We start from the raw sequence: 19764 nt of genomic DNA, 5'->3' as shown, positions 1-19764 counted from the left end.
TATTTATTTTTTAATACAGCAGGTTCCATTAGTTATCCATTTTATACATATTAGTGTATATATGTCAATGTCTTAGAGATTTGTTTTGTAATCCCTTTCAGCCAAATATGTCTTCATCTGTAAAATGCAGTTACTGAGAGTACTTGTCTCCTAGAGTTTTCGTGAAGATTGAGTGAGATAATTTGTCAAGTTCATAACAAATGGCAGCTACACAAATGTTGGCTGCTATTATTATTATTATTATTTTTTTTTTTTTTGCAGTACGCGGGCCTCTCACTGTTGTGGCCTCTCCCGTTGCGGAGCGCAGGCTCAGCGGCCATGGCTCACGGGCCCAGCCGCTCCGCGGCATGTGGGATCTTCCCGGACTGGGGCACGAACCTGTGTCCCCTGCATCGGCAGGTGGACTCTCAGCCACTGCGCCACCAGGGAAGCCCATGGCTGCTATTATTTTTTCATTAAAATGGATTTAAATTGAATTTGAGAAAAATCTGTTCTGTCAAGTCATTCTGTTTTATTAGCTGAACTTTCTTTAAAGTCATAGAAGATGACTCCCTGAAGATCAGAAAGATCTTCCTGTTCTTGATTTTTTTTTTAAATGGGTCAGTATTTCTCACTTTGAGAAGTGCAGTCAAGGCTGAAAGCTCAGAACAAGTTAGCACAGTGCTTATCATTCATCCCAACTCTAGGTAGAGACTTGTCCAGCCAGAGGACACTAAGTTGTTGTATCCAACATCCATAATGAATGCTTCCTCTGGGCCTGGATCCATGATAAATGCTTACAGGTATTATTTCTTTGAATCCTTTTGACAATTATACATAATAGGTATTATTATCCATGTTTTATAGAAGAGAAATGGAGGCATGTGAAAATTAAGTAATTTGTCCCAAAGTTGCATGGTTGTTGAATGATGGAGCCAGGATTCTAACCCAGGCACTCTGACCATAGATGCTGATCTGTTAACCACAAATGGTTCCCACATTCTGTCTTCCTAGGCATTGCAAAAATGTTCCATTGGCTAGCATTAATTTTGTGGCTTGACCATTGGGGCTCCTGGGAGAATTATATAACCACTCTTAAAATTAGTATAGGCCATTGGACCAATCTTGCCAATGGTCTGTGAGAAGAAAGCAAGAAAGAAGCTGGTGCATTTCTGTTGACCAAAGATCATAGGAGGGATTTAATTGTGTCCAAAGGAAAGAAAGTAGAGAATATCTTCTTGGTTTTAGGTTCACTAGGTGTCTGGAGAACTCAAAGGCACTATGCATTTACCACATGTAAGGGAAAAAATACCACTTCTCTCAGATAGGGGCATTTGAGGCATTTATGTATTTGTAATAATGTAAGCCTCCAGCATTAGGTCTTATTGAAGGCTTTTCTTTCTTAAATAGCATATTCAGAACATTTTGTTCTCACTGCCTCTTTGAACTTTGTATTATTGATACCCCAAAGGCGCCAACAGGTGTGGCCTTTTGTCTAGTGACTAGCTTTCACAGCCAGTGCAAGTCAGCATTTGTCATGTACAATGGCTGTTATCATTGCATCTTGCTCTATAGTTGCTTATGTATATAAACTTATTTCCTAAAAAAGGCTTTTCACTCATTCCTCTATTTTATTTTTCAGCTGGAGAATCATCCTCAGCAGATTTCTGAGCTGAAGCTGCCGTTGATGTTTTTGTAAACTGCACACCAAGACCTGAGTAAGAACTGTAAGCCAGTTACCTTCAAAGTCATATCACCTCAGCTTATGAATTTTTAGGCTGTGAGAAGAATTCCTTTTTCCTCTGTGTCTATCCAATGAGATACACCTCTAGCATTTCATTTCCCTGTTTTTCTCCTTTATAAAAAAGGATTGGCTGTATTTCTCTTTTTCTCCTGGCCTCCAAGGTCTTATTTTTCCTTTCATATATATATAACCTGTCTTCTGAGATCTCAACATTTCTCTTAAGGAAGTCTTTCTCCATCTCAATTAACTTGTATCCCATTAATTTTCTTTCATTCTAATTTTGTTCCAGTAGTAACATAGAAGCATATTTAAGAAGATAATTAGGTTTCTTTGGGACTTTTTGGACTAGTGAGAATTTTCTCTATAATCCTCTTAAATTCTCCCTAATAATTAAAATTATGGTAAAATGTATATACATTGAGCTGAACAGATCTTACATGTGCATATTGGTGAGTTGTAACAAATGATTAAACCATGAATATTGCATCAAGGTATAGAACATTTCTGCTATCTCAGAAAGTTCCCTTGTGTTAACTTTCCAAAGGTTATGATTTCTATATCAGATAAATTTTGTCTACTTTTGAACTTCATAAATATGGAATCATACAGTATGTACTCACTTATTTCTAGTTTCTTTTGCTCAGTGTAAGGTTTTAAGATTATTTTATGTTGTTTCATGTATCAGTAGTTCTTTTCTTTTTACATTTTTAAAATTTTTATTTTTTAAAATAATTATTAACAAATGTACCATTTTATTTCATTTATACCTCCTATTTCCCACACACACCCTTACTGGATTATTTAATTAAATTAATTTATTTTTAAATTAAAACATTATTTATCTTTAATTCAGGTAATATTGAGTTATTACATTATATGAGTTTCATGTGTACAGCATTATATTTCTACTTCTATATATCCTACAACGTGCTCACTACTAAAAATTTATTTTCTATTCCTTACCTTACAGTTTATTCCCTTTACCCATTTCACCCTCCCCGACCTGTCCTTGTCCCTTCCCCTTTGGTAACCACTACTCTGTTCTCAGTATCTATGTTTTTGTTTGGTTTGGTTTGTTCATTTATTTTGTTTTAGTTTGTTTATTTGTTTTTTATATTCCACAAATGAGTGAAATTATATGGTGTCTGTCCTTCTCTATCTGACTTATTTCACTTACCATAATAGAAGGCTTTTGGGGACACATGTTTTCATTTGTCTAGAAAATGCCAAATGGTTTTGCAAAGTAGTTGTTCCATTACATCCTCCCACTGGCAATGTATGAGAGTTTCAGTTGCTCTACATCCTTGCCAGCATTTGATTTTGACAGTCATTTTACATTTAGCTCTTCTAGTGAGTGAAGAGGTATTTTCACTCAGGAAATATGGAAAATTTTTGATCCAGATAGGTTTGGGTTATTCTTTATTAGAGCTGATCTACTTCAGTTTTGTACTTTGTTCTAGTGTGTGGTCCTTACACTAGGTTTTGAGCCTTTCTTCTAAAACATAGCATTCCAGAGTTCTCAGTTGAATACCCAGAGTACTTTGTGAGATTTCTTTACTCTTGCTTGCCTGGAGTTAGAATATCTCCCAATAGTGTGTGACCTCTAATATCTCTCTTCAGTTAACAAGCCTGTAACAGATACTCTCTACTAGACCTTGTGGGTTCTTGCCCAGAACTTATTCAGTCTTCGCCTTCTCATCTCAGCTAAACTGTCATAACTCTGCTTGGACTCTATCTTTCTACACTACGGTCCAGAAAGTTCCCCTGGACAAAAACTGGGTTGAACATAGGGCTCATCTCTTGTGCTTCCTTACTCACAATGGTCACAGTTCAGCACTGGTTGATTTCCAATGCCTAAAAATAGTTTCATCATGCATATTGTCCACTTTCAAGTTATTTACAGTGTGAGGGGAAGTCAGGTACCAGTTGCTACGTAATGGCCAGAAGCAAGAGTCCCTCCTTTGTTACTTATTAGCTACCTCATCTAAGGTAAATACTTAAGTATTCAACACTAATCTAATTTTATTGTCATCTTTCCTATTTCTCCTATCAAATTACTGTCATTCTAGATGACAATTATCTATATATACATACCAAAATATCCTGGGATATCATAATTGGTGTGTGGTGTGTTGACAGTTTTTTGTAACTAAAAATACTTAGTATGGATATTAATGAATAATTTTTTTTAGTAAATTAAAAGGAATTTAAGGTTGATGGTTAATGACATTGCTCTCACTTGTATTCTTATGTGCTTCCTTAAGTTGATGAGAGAAGGATAAATCTACAACTTTGTGAATTTTGGGTAATCTTCCATATATCTGTGGAGATATGGCTCTCGTTATCTGTCATGCATATCAGGAAAAAAAGAGGTTGAACTGGTAATATGAAATGACTGCTCTAAAAGGGGTTGGAAAGTGACATCATTTTTAGCTTATATTCTATTTGTGCATATTAAAGACAACAAGCTGTCTTAAAGATATTTAATTCACTTATTACAATCATTAATCTTAGAATTGATTTGTTACTGAAATAGTGAAATTCATTGAAGATGTGTAGTACTGGTAGGGAAATCAAATTGGAAGGTCAAAGCATTCTGGGAAAGAAAATATTTCAATGGGCTTTTAACAATTTTTAATCCTGAGGTGTAAAGAAAAGAAAAAAAGAAATAGAATGCTTGTAAAAAATAGATTAGCCAATTTAGAAATAAGAATGTATTTCAGATGAAGAAATGGAAATACTATCTTAGTCTGTAGGAGAATTTTTCATTAAATATATTTAACATATAATTTAATATATTTATAATTAAATATCATTACCTTAAACAATAAAACAAAAAGGAAAAATATTTGAAGCAGCAAATTGTAATGGAAACAGCACTGGACTCAAGAAGTGATGTGATTCTTAGATCTGGCCTGTTGGGGTCTGATGGGTCATTAAATCAGTTTGGGTCAGTTTTTTCTTTATTATCTGTAAATGAAAAGACATGCTAAATAATCCTAATGTTCTTTTTATTCATTATTCTAAGTTTTATTATTCTAAGTTGGGAAAAGCCTTTTCTTCCAAATTAAAGAAAAACCTATTTTAAAGAACTTTGTTTTAATTAGATATACTACTGGGGAAAAGTTGAAATAAATCTTATTATGAAGAAAATGAGGTATCACAAGCTATTCCAGTCTTGACTATCACCATACTTATAGCATATGTGATTAGAAATTCCATTTTATTACTTTTTATTAATTGATAATTACTATGGGTTTGACAGGCTTCCTTAACACCATCTTGCATATTAAATACTCAGTCAATCTGTTAGGCATTAGGTACATGAGACAATGTGATGATTATCAGATATTTTTTCTATCTTACAAATAAATTGGCCTGGACAGGTAGAGATGTAGATGTTCATTCATAATCACTCATATTAGTTCACCCACACAATTTTATATTTAGAAGTACCACAGGCTCATGGTTCTGTCTCACAATCACTTCCACAAATATGCTTTGGAATTGGTTTTAGTATTTTAATTTTTCTTACTGTTAACATTCTGTTTTCTGAGATTCTCATGGGAGCTTCTTATTGTTGGCCTGATAAAAAATCCATTTCTACTTGCTGCAAGCAATTTTAATTTTCATGGCTGTACTAAAAAAATACGAAACAAAGATGTTAAGTCTGTATGTCTTCACTGAGTTTATATTTGCTAATTCAAAGTTTAGGAGAGTTCCATTCATGCAACCAAGAATTACTTTAGGACTATAAACCGATTTACATTTATTCCGTGGGTCTTTCTTTGAGTTCTACCATTGAAATGATTCCCAGATCTTTTATTTCCCTAATGATTTAGAGGTTAATCATTTTGCTGAAACAGAATGCAACCAAGGGAAGTGTGAAAGGAAATCTCTAAGACTCTAAATACTTGCCATGTTTTTTTTCATATGTGATTACTTGAAAGAGAGTCATTGAAAATACAATTTTTTAGATGATATTTTTGAGAGTATGCTAGTGATTACCTGAGTAGGATGATAAGGAATACAAAGAATAGCAACATTTTAAATGCTTTTGGTTTATTCTGTGTCAGGAGGAGGATTGTTAGATACAGATTGCTAGAGAGTCTCAATAGAAAAATGGAAACAAAAATAATGATTACTAATTTGTGCATTAGCAAGGGGTCAAGATATGAAATCCAGAAGAATAAAGATGAAGAGAGGGGTGGAATTGCCCATTTGAAAAAAGATAATCATTCAAATAAAGATTGGAAACTAAAGAGGAGCCATAAAAAACAGTAATTATATTATTCTTTAATGTTTTATAAACATCTTCATATCAATGTTTACATCAGATTCTCAAAACAATCCTGTGAAACTAAGCTTGAGGTGTTATCTCATTTTTATAATTAAGAAATCTGAGTCCCAGAGAATTTAGGAGATTTGCCCAAGTTCACATACTTTTAATGTGGTAGGTACAGCACTAGAATTGATCTTTTCTCCCCCAGTTTCAGTGTTCCCTTACATGATCCAGTCATGTGTGTTTTCAAATATTTGGAGACTCATGTTAAAACAGTTATTCAGAACCTATAGGAATGAGTTTAGATAATTAATTATACCATATAGCTGAAAGGATAGTTACTTTAAATTTTAATTTTCATAGTGAAATAATGTAAATAAGACCTTTAAAATTTTTTTAGTAATTGGTAGTTATCATTTATGATATTAGTTATTGTGAAGTGCTCAAGTGTATGTATAAATATTTAGAGATAATGGGCTAAGTGCATCACAAGTATAAAACATAATCTAGGTGATTTAAATTATGTTAAGAGCTAGTATAACACTGCCCATTAATTTTTGAAGGTCACAACTGCAAAACACATAAATCAGTGTGAAAGAGATCTATTTGCTTATTTTACCTTTTCCCATTTATGACAATTGTCCATTTTCCTTTTGAAAGTAACAAGCTAATGTTTCTTCTGCTTATTTCTCACAAGAGAAATTTTAGTACAATTGCCTAGATGCTACTTCTTGTCAGTTAATTCATGCTCTGTCTTTTGAGCCAAACTTCTAGACAGAATACAAAAAGACAAAATAAAACTTCTTGTTTGCACCTCAGGGGATGGTGTGAACCAGCCCCAAGGAATGGACAGGCACTACATTGTCAGTCTTTGCTCCCAGAGTGGTGAAACTCTTGGGGTCAGCTTGATCTGCAGAAATAGCATTCTATCTGTCCTTTTTTTCTTTTTCTTTCTTTGTTTTTGTTTTAGGTGAGGATTTCCAGGAAGTTAGTTTCATAGAATTTCTGGGTAGACGTTATGTGCAGTTGTGGTGTGTGGTAATGAGGAGAGATGCAGGATCATCCTTGAGAGAGATCTGAGGTTGAGCATAATTCTTGACCAGTTTGTATTGTCAAGAGATAAATAGGGAGTCAGAGTGAATCTTGGAGCAACTGAAAAACCCGGGGTAATGAAAATGAGCCAGAATAGGAGAAGCAGAAGGGAAAGATTTCAAAGAGGCTGACATGGCTATGCTTGTGAGTGGTTATCTTGTACTTCTGTAGGTTGGGCTAGCCAGATTTTTAAAAATGGGTTAGGATGGGTCAGACTGAAGAACACGCTAAGCTTGGTGGGCTGGACTTGGGAAAGCTGATATTTTACAATAATAGTTTAAATATGTTTATATATCATGATGCCCTTTTCTATCCACGTCAGAAATTCAGTTATTAGCTGAGTTCTTTATTCTCACTATAGCTATGTGTTTAGGAAAATATTCTGATTATTTGTTTTTGGTATGTCAAGAATTTCATTTATTTGGCTATTTTAAAGTTTTTATTTGTTTATTTTAATTTAGTTGGATGCTATATAGATACGACCAGAATCTCTGTTTCAGAGGTGAAAATACGATCCTGTCTTTTTGCAATATAGATTAATGATCTTTGTTAAATATTGGAGGGCATCTGTTTACATTTTTTAAAAAAATACAGTTCACTCACTGTGAACAGAACTTGCATCATCTTTGTAACCAAAATGGTAAAATTTAGCAAGGAAACACACATTTAAGTTTGCATGATTAGTGTGCTGGGCAGCCTTCGGAGACATGCTCTAATTTTTACACAGAAATGCTTCAGTTGTGTTTATAAGACAAAATTCGATATGGCAACCCATTTCGTAGCAGACTTTTAACATTTGTGATCTAGTTGTGAGTTATACATATGCCTAGTGAAAGGGGTGTTTTCTCCCAAATTTCTATTATCTATCAAGTAGTGAGCCTAACTTCCTAAGAGAAGGATAATAAGTGTGAACTCTAAAAATTTTTAATGCTGATATTCTAGAAGACTGTTGCTTGCTGTGAATGCTCATGATTTCTGGGTTCTTGTCCTCAGGCTCTAACTTCAATTATCTGGCTGGTGATATGAGCAACTATATAAATTTCTCATTTTCTGTGTCTTCATGGGAATGGGTAAGATTTGTCCAGTGTGTCTGCAATGGTCCTAACATCCTGAAAGCTTATATTCTTGTGAACTTCTGGTCAGTACAGTGTTTCTCTCTGTGCTTTTTATCCACCCAAATGGAAAACTACTGATTTTCTTACAAAAAATATTTAGGGCAATAACTTCAGTAATTAGAACTCATATAATTTTAAAGGTGACATATATGCTTGATATTACAGACAAATAAGAATTGAATTTAATAATCACATAATAAAATTGATTTTTTTTTTTTTTTTTTGGTGGTATTCGGGCCTCTCACTGTTGTGGCCTCTCCCGTTGCAGAGCACAGGCTCCGGACACGCAGGCTCAGCGGCCATGGCTCACAGGCCCAGCCGCTCCACGGCATGTGGGATCTTCCCAGACCGGGGCACGAACCCGTGTCCCCTGCATCGGCAGGCAGACTCTCAACCACTGTGCCACCAGGGAAGCCCCAAAATTGATTTTTTAAGACTTTTAGAATGTCTTTCTCAACCTTTCCTTTAATTTTTCTTAATGCAGAGATGGAAAAAAATAGTATATTCCTGGATTTCATTGCTTAAGAATGTTATTAGTTTCTTTTCTGCTCCTCAGGCAACGCTAAAATTAGGTTTTTTATTGTCTTCAAAAATATTTCTAAAGGTCTGATATTCCATAAAAACTTTCAGGGCATTCTCAGATGGTGTACTCTTACTGCAGATTTCTAATGAGGATATATGAGAATTGCATCACCTATCAAAAAAGAACCCTCAACTAATATGAATATTAAAATCTGTTTCAACAAACCTACTAAATGTTTTTGTCTTTGAGGTTTAGCCAGAATTACTATTTTTGGTAAGAATTCAAAAGATGGTTTTTAAATACTGGCACAAGTTACATCACTTACCATTTAAAACGTATGGTGAAAAGAAAACAGATTACCATAATATTAGTCAAATCTAAGAGGGAAATAACCCTTTTCATTATAGATTTTACATCACTATTTTATGGTTTTTAATTGTCATTCTGCAGATTAAGAGCAGGTAAACACTATGGAATATGTTTGATGGTTTGGATTTGAATTTTAATGATTCAAAAAGGCTGTGCAGAAGTGTTTTGGATCGATAATAGCAGCATAATAGATTGGGTACATAGGTTAGCCACATAGTATGAAGTTGTAAATGCTAACAATTTCACATCATATTTAACATTGGTTAATGTTAACATTGCTGATTGTGCTCAGAGCCCTGGGAAAATCAACTCTTGTTCTTGATTTCCTCTTAATTACATTTGGAAGTTGTAATATAATTTAAATTGTAGGTGGTCTATTATTTGCCTAAGAGTGCCTTAGAGGAACTAAAAATCAAACCGTATAGATAGGTTAGACATTAAATAGTATAGTATATATTTTATTTACTGTCAGGTATTGCTTATTTAATTCCAAAGAGCACTTCTTTGACATGATAAAACAGTTGGAAAAAAATTCAGTGACATGATTGGATAAGGAATGGGAAGAAATAAACATCCTATTAAGTGTTATCTTTGGTTAACCTACAAGTTGCACAGATAGGACAGTTTAGTGTGCTAGCTCCAAAAAATAAAAAAATAATCTTTTGTTTAAAAAATTTTTCCTATACTATAAGCTCTAGGAGGGAATGTTCTATGTGTGCCTTCTCCATGGTTTATCTTCAGTAAGAATGTACAGAAGTCACTCAAACATATTTGCATTTGCTCCTGTCATTTAATCCTGTAAAATTGCAAACTAGGAGCCAGAAAAGTTGCATTTTTTAACAGTATCATCCCAACCTCTGCCATTAGGATCATGAGATCAAAAAAAAAAAAAAATAGGTCTACAATTCTGAGGCATAGAGTCTATCTCATTATTCTTTCTTGACCTTAGGATTTTCCTTTTTAGTGGGAACACGAGACAGAGATATAATCAAGTAGACAATATACAGACCCATTACACGAAAATCAGAGATAAAAGATCACAGTATAAACCAAATATAAGAATATATTTTGTTCATCTATACTTCAATTAAAAAAAAGAAAAAAGTATATTTTATGCATAATGTAGAAAGAAACTTTTTTAAGAAAACACAAGACTTCCTGGAAAATATTTAAACAGGTGTTATAAAAAATGTAAACTCTATTAAATGGTAAAAAGATACCCAACATGTACTTGAGTGAAATATTGGAAAAAATGAACAGTTGATTTTTGGGCAGATTGGAGAAAACAAGAGTCACCTAGTTACATGAATTATGTAAAGAAAATTGGGACTGATTCTTGTCTCCATATTTTAAAACAAGAAAATACTGTATTCTATAGAGAGATCAGAAGTCTTGTATGCCTCTCTCATGGCTAGTCATTTTAATGCTCTGGTTTCACTTAATAGCAATCATGGCAAAGAATAATTTCAGTCAATTTCAGTCTAGATATTGTAATGTTAAAACCAACTACGCTATTAGGGAAACCATGTGGGCTTGGTGTGAATATAAGTATGAAAATTCTAGCTGTCATGGTATCATTTTCATCGTATGAAAATTCTAGCTATAATGACACTAGTTATTACGGATTTCAGAATTACACATGCATCCATTTGGGTACATTAAAATGATATATTTGATAGTAATTCTTAATACAGAGCTTATACATCGGCCCTTGTCCATCACAGGACATTGTTGAAGTGGATTAGACGCTTAGAGTTACTATGTAAATGGCTGGCATGGCAGTACTTCAGAGATAATAATGCCTGGGTATATTTCAGTATTGCAGTAGACCATTTCAGTGATTTTTCTTCCACATAACTAGATATGCTGCAAAGACTCAGATGCTAACATTGAAAGAAATGAGTTGAAATAAGATGCAGCAAAGAACAGTAAGTGTGCTTTAAAGGGGTTGCATTGGCAAAGTGAAGCTAAATATTAATGTCAATAAATGGATGCAATAGAAGTTGCAGTGTTTTGTGGTTTCTGTCTGCTTCATTGCAAACACTAAGGGAAAAAGTATTCCTAGAAAAGTAAAATATTCTGAAAACATTCTGGAAATGACATGATTTAATCTGTGGCTGGAAGATTGCAGCTTTGGTAAAGAATAAAATATTCTTCGTTAAGAAGACAGATGGTGTCTTATAGGGTGTTTAACATATCTTTAAAAGAAGAAATAGTTTAAGCACTTCACGTCTGTCTTCCCATTGACCCGATTTTTATTACAACAAACTTTTGACATCGCATTTACCTATTTGTGAAATCGCTAAATAGTGACCTTGGAACAGAAATTCCGACGTTCTTATAAGTGTATAATCATAATTCTAACCCCCAGCTCAATATGCCTAACCTCTTCATCACTAGTGAAGTGTATAAGTGTATCACTAGTAAAAGTATAAGAAAATGTACAGACCTTTAGTGCTATTCTAATTGTTCTTGGCTTCCCAGGAGACTTCAAATTCTACATGAATTTCAAGAGTTCCAGAGCAAATACAATAGAATATTAACATAAGGAGAGCAGATTGATCCTTTGGCTGCTGATTAAATGGTGTCCTCTTGAGTTTACGTAATGCAGTGTCATATATTTTATGACTTTCCTGAAGATGAATATCCTAAGTGGTTAAAATAAGGTCAAGCCTCTCAGAGGGGTTGGTGTGACAGTGTCGTTGCGTGTGTCTGTAGGTCAGAAACAAAGGAGAAGTGATGGAACTATCTACTTACCACCTTGTTTTGGAGGTTGTATATTCATTTCCTAGGGCTGGCATAACAGATTACTACAAACAAGGTGGCTTAAAATAACAAATTTATTCTCACACAGTTCTGGAGGTTAGAAGTCTGAAATCAAGGTGTTAGCAAGACTTCCTCATTCTAGAAGTCCTGAGGAAGAATCTGCTCCATGCCTAGTTTCTGGTGGTTGCTGGCAATCCAGGCATTCCTTGGCTTGTAAATGCATCATTCCAATCATCACTCTAATCTTTGTCTCTGTTTTCAAATGGTGTTCTCTCTCTGTGACTCTCTGTGTCTTCAAATGACCTTCTTATGAGGACACCAGTCATTGAATTTAGGGCTCATTCTAATCCAGCATGATCTCATCTTAACTAATTACATCTGCAAAGACCCTTTCTCTTAATGAGATCTTATTCTGAGGTTCTTGGTGGATATTAATTTTGGGGGACATTAGTCAACCCAGTACAGAGGGGGTTAGCTTTTAAGATAAATCTGTCTTCTTACTATGATGGAGTTTTGAGGTCGACATTATTAGTGTTCACCAGTATCACCAGTTCTCCTCACCTTTTTGCACTTATGAAAAACAACATTTGTGCCGGGTGGGACTATGTGACTAGTCTCTCCCAATAGCCTGTGACTGGGAATGATAGGAATTACTTTGGGCCTTAACTACTTAAAAGCTAGTGTGGTAGTTTCTGTGTTCATCTAGATTCTGGTGAAGCCTGAAAACTGTAGCTGAGAAGGAAATGCAACAACATCAAGGATGCCTGGATAGTGGACCTTATCTGAGCAAGAAATAAACTTTTGTTATATTATACCACTATAATTTTGATGGTATTTGTCACTGAAGCAGAATATAGGCAATTCTGATTAATATGTTTCCTCAACTTCCAAAGCATCTTTGAATATAAATATATACATCACAAATTAATCAGTAGTCTGAACTTGAAACATACATAGTTTTAACCCAAAGTTTTTGTTTGACATTTAAATTTCTTCTTCTTTCCTGATAAGTTAAATTCCATTCACAATTATTTGCTGAGTACATTTATGTTGAGGACTACCTACATGTACATATTTAGAAAAGATTTGATTTATGTTACCTTTGTCACTCTGCAGTATGGGCAAATAAAGCCAAAGGTTGGTGCTAACTTGTAAAAAAGCTCTTTGTGCTAAGAGAGTTATGACATATATTTTTGTCATTTAACTATTATAAAATTCCCAGTGGTACCGCATTGGCAGGAAATAAGATTTTAAAAAATGTTGTTTCTATATAAAAAAAAATTGTTGGGCTGTGTTTTAAACCCTAGAACTCGGCTTCAAAGGAAAAGATTTTATTACTGAAAATAAAAATGGTGATCTATAAGCAATCTTACATTGACTGCAAAGAATGGTGTGACATTTCAGACATATGTTCAACTTCCAACTCCACAATGAGTTTATTTTGAGTCTATTTGTATACAGCTCATTTGAAGGGCAGAAACAAGAAGTTATACACAAATGGCAGGGGTCCAAAACTGATGTCAGTTAAGCAATGATTTTATGTGTATTACAACCCCTGCTGAGATGTCTGGAGTTTATTCTAGAATGTTACATAAAAACTCAGCGCTAAAAGACAATGTGAAAACTAATTTGAAATGGAAAGAATTACATGTATTCCCCAATAGGATTGGACTAGAAAATACTTCAAAGGTGAAAGGACAGTGTTCATTGACTTGAATATGCTGATTTATGGAATTGCTAAACCTAACACAGCACAGAAAATAGTCTGGACCCTCTACAAAGCTGGCTGGTTAAATGGCTTTGTTACTGTGTCATGAGGCAGAATGTCAAGGGTGACCCTCTGCTCTCAAAAGCATTCTTTATTTCAAAGGTCCCTCAAAAACCATCTGTGTGCTTATTGGCATAAGTGACCTGGAAAGGATCAAGGTCTTCTAGAGGCCTTGAAACCAATCTGGTCTCTTGACATCTCTCAAAATGAAGATGACCTTGAGCTCAGTGAGATATTGCATTGCCCTTAACAGAATCCCAGCTACTGTGAATTTGGAGAGCTCGTTTGAGCCTACTTCATGTTGTATTCACAGCACGGAGCTAAATGCTTACCAAAAGGAGGGTACTGGTAGGTGTTGCTTGAATGAGGAGGTGCGTTAAATACTGTATTCTATATGAAATGATGGCTTAAGGAAAGAAAAAGTAACAAGTATTTAGAGGAAAGGATATGACTTCATATCCTTGACAATAACTCAGAAAAAAGTGGCATTTATGTAAATGTTAAAATACTTTAGAATACTTAAAATGTGTTTATTAAGAACCCATTTCCTGCTAACTTGAGGAATTTCAAGTGCTCTGATGACGTTTGAATTCATAGTGTATAAGAATTCATTCATTCATTACTGTAAAAGAATTTAATGAGTTACTATTTGTTGAGATTACAAATTGGAAAATGACTAGGCAGATGAAAACTGTCCTGTCCTCATATCATATCATATCATATCATATTGAACTTGGACTTGTACCATTTTTTAATATATGATACTTTTCATTTCTCTAAATGAAAAATAACCTGCTTAATAATAGAAATCTCCTTATACTGAGGCCACCTAGTGATTTCACATTTGTTGCTCTGGATTCCTGATTCCCACTGCTTCAGCTTGAACACTGTTACTGTAAACAGTTACAAGTTTACATCTTGTTTGACCTACTCATATATCTTGAATCTTTTGATCCACCAGGAAACTCAAAGATACCATTTAATGTTCCAGACAATCACCCAAGATCCCCTCATGCTTTGCTGAATTCTGATCTCTTCTCTATTTGCCCCTCAACTTAAAGTACTGCCACCCCAACAGTCATCCCCACCTGAAGTCACTTTGAACCCTCTGATATATGGATATCGATTTTTCTTTTCTCACTCCCAGCTGTACACACTCGGGTAGGTGTCAGAATCTCCAGTTGCTGTGTGTGCCAAATGTCAGCAGTAACCTCAGCCACAGGAAAAATAATGATTGTCTCTCAGTGATCCACTGGCCCATCTAACACCAGTTCCTGTGAGAAAAAAAGGATTAGACTCTCAATGCTAAATCCTTATCTCATCCCTATGGCTTCCTAAAACTCATTTACCCTGATGCCTGGTGGCCTTTGTCTGCTTTTGTCTCTTTGTCAATCTGGACATTTCCCAGCTGGCTTTAGTGAACAGTCTGTCCTCTCTTCTGCTGCCTTTGGCTCTGACTTTGTTGTATCTGGTCCTAGGTCTGTTTGCCTTGACCTTGGTTATCTATGAGATAGTTGACTCTTAACTGTGATCTGATTATCTTATTTCTCTCCTGTGGTCCCTCCCTTGACTTTCCAGGTTTGATGTTATATTTGGCATAACAAGATAATTAGCATTGTTTAAATAAAGGTGGGTTCTGGGACACTGGTTCCTAAAAATTGTGGTTGGACATATCAAATTCTTATTATATTTTCCAGGAAACAAAGTGTGTTCTTTAAACTATACGGTTTAAAGTTATAAAAATTTTTCCTTGTTTATAGCCAAACTCCATTAGTGATGATTAATCATGATAAGAGGCCAAATGAAAACTAGAACATTGCTTAGACTTTAAGTTAAAATGGGGAAACAAATCTCTTTGGATTACCAAGGGGGATTTACTTTCCTAAGTGTTCTGTATGTAGTTTGAACTAAACATGTGCAGTGGGGTAATACTTTGACGATTATTGATGTGCTTTTTTACTTTGCCTTTCAGAGTACAAGACCATTGTCTTGGTTTGCCTGAGGTGACAGTATGCCTACTAAGAGAAAGTGCCCAAAAAATAAAAATGAGAAAGTAATAAAGAAGTATGTTGTAAGACAGGCTTCTTGGAGCTGAGATTAGGGCTGGCAATTTCCTTCCATAATGATAAATCAAACTATTAGTTATTCTAGAAGAGAAGGGTTCTGTTATTTTTATATTTTGTTTATATTTTCAAATAAACAGTGCATTCTGGAGTAGTCATTTTAGAGCTCTCCCATACGTATAGAACATGACCCTACCCTCCATAAAGTCTTGGCCCAGTGGATTTTGGAAAGAAGAAAGAGAGAGGAAATTAAAGCAACCAGAAGTGGTTCCACATTTTCTCTTCTATGGGCTTTGGCCCAAAGCGAATTGGAAAAGGGAAAATAGCAGAGTTAGAAGGAAGCTACTGTTTCCTACTGAGACTTCAGGGAGAGGATACTTGCAGGAGCTTGGGTAAACAGTTGGTGCAAAACCACTTCAAAGTGAACTGGCCAGTGTAGCCTGTTAGGGTAAAAAATGGTTCTGAGGATGGGCTTTTCTAAGGCACCCTTGATTCCCATATGGATCTTGCCGGAAGGGGGTCACCATTGCTGGGATGAAGTGAGGCTTGTCAGAGGACCACCCTAATCAGGACCAAATAAGAGTTTCAGGCAAACCTCAGTTTTTTACAGCAAGATCTGAGGTGAAGGTAGTCAGATTAGTGGTTATACCACAAGCAGCAGTCTCTGTGCCAAAGTCATTAGCCTCTGAGGTATGTTAGCCATAGACTTCAGCATCAGAAGAGAGCAGATCAGCCAGAATCCAGGAGGGCAAAGGGTATTGCTGAACCATTGGAGGAGTAAGAGTGAGACAATATGAACATCAGAGGAATTTATGTTTCCTCTCCCATATCATAAGAATAATAAGCCATACTCCTCCCCCAGAAGCAAGTGATCAATCATCTGAGCATATTTTATCGAACAGACACTGTATTCAAACTAATCTTAAACTAGATCGTACATTTAGTTATCTATTTTCCCCCTTTACTAATCAGAAATGGATAAGTCTCTGGAGAAAGGCCAGATTACAGAAAAAATATACAGAAATCATTTTTTCAGTATAGACCTAACTTCTAGTATGAGTATTTGGCAACATGACTACACATATCTGAAACAGAACTCACGATTTTATCATGATTGACTTTTCTTCTTTTCCTGCCAATAGCATTGTTGTTCTCTCTGTCATTCAAGGCTCAGAATCCAGAATCATCTTTAAATCTGTTTCTCCTTTTCCTTCAATGTCTAAGTTGTGAACTTTTGCAGGTCTTAGATTTCTAATATTCCTTCGGTTTCTCCCCCTTTCTCTGCTTCAGTAGCTTCCTACTTGGTCTCTTTGCCATGACTGTCTCTCTCTTCCAGTCCTTTCTCTGTATAATTTCTAGAATAACTTTCTTAAATAAAGACTCTGATTCTATTATCCACTTCTCAAAAACATTCAGTAGTTTATCATTACCTACTAAATTACATGAAAACTTCTCAGTCTTACGTAAGGACTCTTGCCAAAAATCACTACAGCTTTTACTGTCTTATCCTCCCTTTATGTCTACAAATATTTAGTGGAATGGTGCACACGTGTGTGTGTGTGTGCGCGCGCGCGCGCCTGGGATGTCATCATTTCTGCCTTACCATTTTCTTCTTCTTAAATTTCTCATGTGTAAATTCACTCTAAACCTCACAGTAACTGATCTTCTATGATGCATATGATAGATGTTTGGAAATATTTGTTAAATTAAATATACAATGTGATAATGGTATAAGGTTCACCTCTGATGATGAGTGAAAATAATGACCCAAGAGGCACTAGAGATTATGCTCTGGATATAATGGAGAAAGGTTCACAGGAAAAGAATGAAAAACTACCAACAGCATAGAAGAATAATGCAAGTAAGTTCTGAAGATCTCTGTTGTGACTCTGGAAAAGGCCCTGATTGTGGTGCTAGGGATTTGAGAATAGGCATAGCAATTTGAATGCAACTGATATTTGCTATAAGCCTATAAAGTCTGGAATGTGGATGGACCTTCAGCATATACTAGCACCAGAAAGGTAGGCCTGACAGATTACAGTTCAGACATTAAGCAGCAGGTTGGCTTAATGGGTACAGTTTTCCTCATCTTCAGACATTTCAAGTGAATGACTTACTCACAAGGTGAATCATCTGCTCTCGTAGATATGGAGAAGAGGAGGTTTTCTATCTTTCTCTGTCAGCCACTGAGCACTTGTTCAATGTTATGTTTTTGAGGGTGAAGCTTATCAGTATATTTCTGTGCTATCAAAAGAATATAATTTAAGTGACTCAAAGAGAGGATATAGGCTTTATTTAGCTGATGCAGATTGGGAGCATCAAAGGACCAGGTAACTACTGAGTTGAAAAACGATCAGAATGTTATTGAGAGAGGAGAAAAGAAAATCATGTGTCCTTATGGTCTGACTCTGGTTAACAGTTTTTTTATTTAAATGCTACAAAACTTGCAGTTGAATGTTGTGCTCATTTTTGTGCCACCTGCTTGGGATCGTTGGTGCAATCTTATCTTGATAACTGTCAGAATAGTACTTTCTGAGAACTATTTTTGCAAGCTTTACGGTTGGTCAGTTAGTCAAGATTCTCAAAGTGGGGAAATAGACAAGGATTAAAGGCCAGGAGGAAACTAGACGCTCTATCATGTCTGTTTTAGTCCTGTGACTGTGCTAGCAGGGCTTTCCAGTTGTGTTATACATTAGTCATTTATTTTTAACTCACCAGAATATCACATATTAACACTAATATTTTTAATTGGATTATAACAAGAAGCATTCATTTTTAATAACAAATGTTTCTTTAATTGTTTAAAGTAGGTGAGTTTTGTATTTTAACAAGGGTGAAATATCCTTGATGATAGGTGCAATGTCTTTTTCTATGTCCTCAAGGCTTTGTACCATTTTGGGCATATAATGGCACATTCAGAATTACTTTCCAAATCATTAATTCTGATTTCCCAGGTGTATAAATTATATTTGAGTAGTGTTTTGAGCACTGAAGTTTTTGACTTATTTGGCATCTGGATTTGTCTGACATACGATTTAAAGAGTCTTGTAATTATAAAATATGATCGTTTATTGACACATATACATATGGTGCACCTTTCGAAATTCAATGAAAAGTGCCTGAGTCTAACATCTGTATTGAAGGCATCATCACAGCAGGTCTCCCAGAAACTATTTTATACTCTCCTTGCTTCCACTAGAAAAAGTCTTTCAACATGCCTGTTCTATAAAAGTTTATTATTTTCTTTGAGAGACATAACTTTATAGATTTTGTTTTATTTCACAATTGTAAGTGCCCTTTACAGCCATGGGTTAAATTATATATTGTGTTAGGATACAGACTAAGCTGCTACAATAAAATACTCCAACACACAAGGGCTTAAATTCTAAGTTTACTTTTCTTGTATTGATATGTAACTGTCGAGAAGTGAGGAGTCCAAGCTGGTTGGAGAGGCTCTGCTTCCCTAGGTCATTCAGGGACCCAGTTTCACTCTTCCTATGGGTCACTCCCTAGTGTGTTGTACTTGTCCTCTTTGTCAAAACTAGATCACCATTGTCCACAGTCTAACTGAAATAATTGAGAAAAGTCGAAAGCAAACGTCTTTGCTTTTTGTTTTTTTAGCATTTGTATTGGAGTATAATTGTTTACAATGGTGTGTTAGTTTCTGCTTTATAACAAAGTGAATCAGTTATACATATGTTCCCATATCTCTTCCCTCTTGTGTCTCCTCCCTTGCACCCTCCCTATCCCACCCCTCTAGGTGGTCACAAAACACCGAGCTGATCTCCCTGTGCTATGCGGCTGCTTCCCGCTAGCTATCTATTTTACATTTGGTAGTGTATATATGTCCATGCCACTCTCTTACTTCGTCCCAGCTTACCCTTCCCCCTCCCCATATCCTCAAGTCCATTCTCTAGTAGGCCTGTGTCTTTATTCCAGTCTTGCCCCTAGGTTCTTCATGACCTTTTATTATTATTATTTTTTTAGATTCCATATATATGTGTTAGCATACAGTATTTGTTTTTCTCTGACCTACTTCACTCTGCATGACAGACTCTAGGCC

General features: G+C 35.3%; 1 long non-coding RNA gene across 1 annotated transcript in view; it reads left to right on the top strand.

Annotated features, from left to right (window-relative positions):
* The window catches only part of LOC113620804 (uncharacterized), a 247282-nt gene that overhangs the window by 64604 nt on the left and 162914 nt on the right, over positions 1-19764 (top strand). Inside the window, exon 2 of the long non-coding RNA XR_003432923.1 lies at positions 1622-1706. This is a non-coding gene — a long non-coding RNA (uncharacterized LOC113620804). The remainder of the gene's footprint in view (positions 1-1621; positions 1707-19764) is intronic.

The sequence above is a fragment of the Aethalodelphis obliquidens genome, unplaced genomic scaffold (assembly GCF_003676395.1).
Source record: "Aethalodelphis obliquidens isolate GAN/ISIS:26980383/991018 unplaced genomic scaffold, ASM367639v1 scaffold8, whole genome shotgun sequence".
NCBI lineage: Eukaryota > Metazoa > Chordata > Mammalia > Artiodactyla > Delphinidae > Aethalodelphis > Aethalodelphis obliquidens.
Note: the sequence above shows the minus strand (reverse complement) of the source record. Positions and strands in the feature narration are given on the sequence as shown.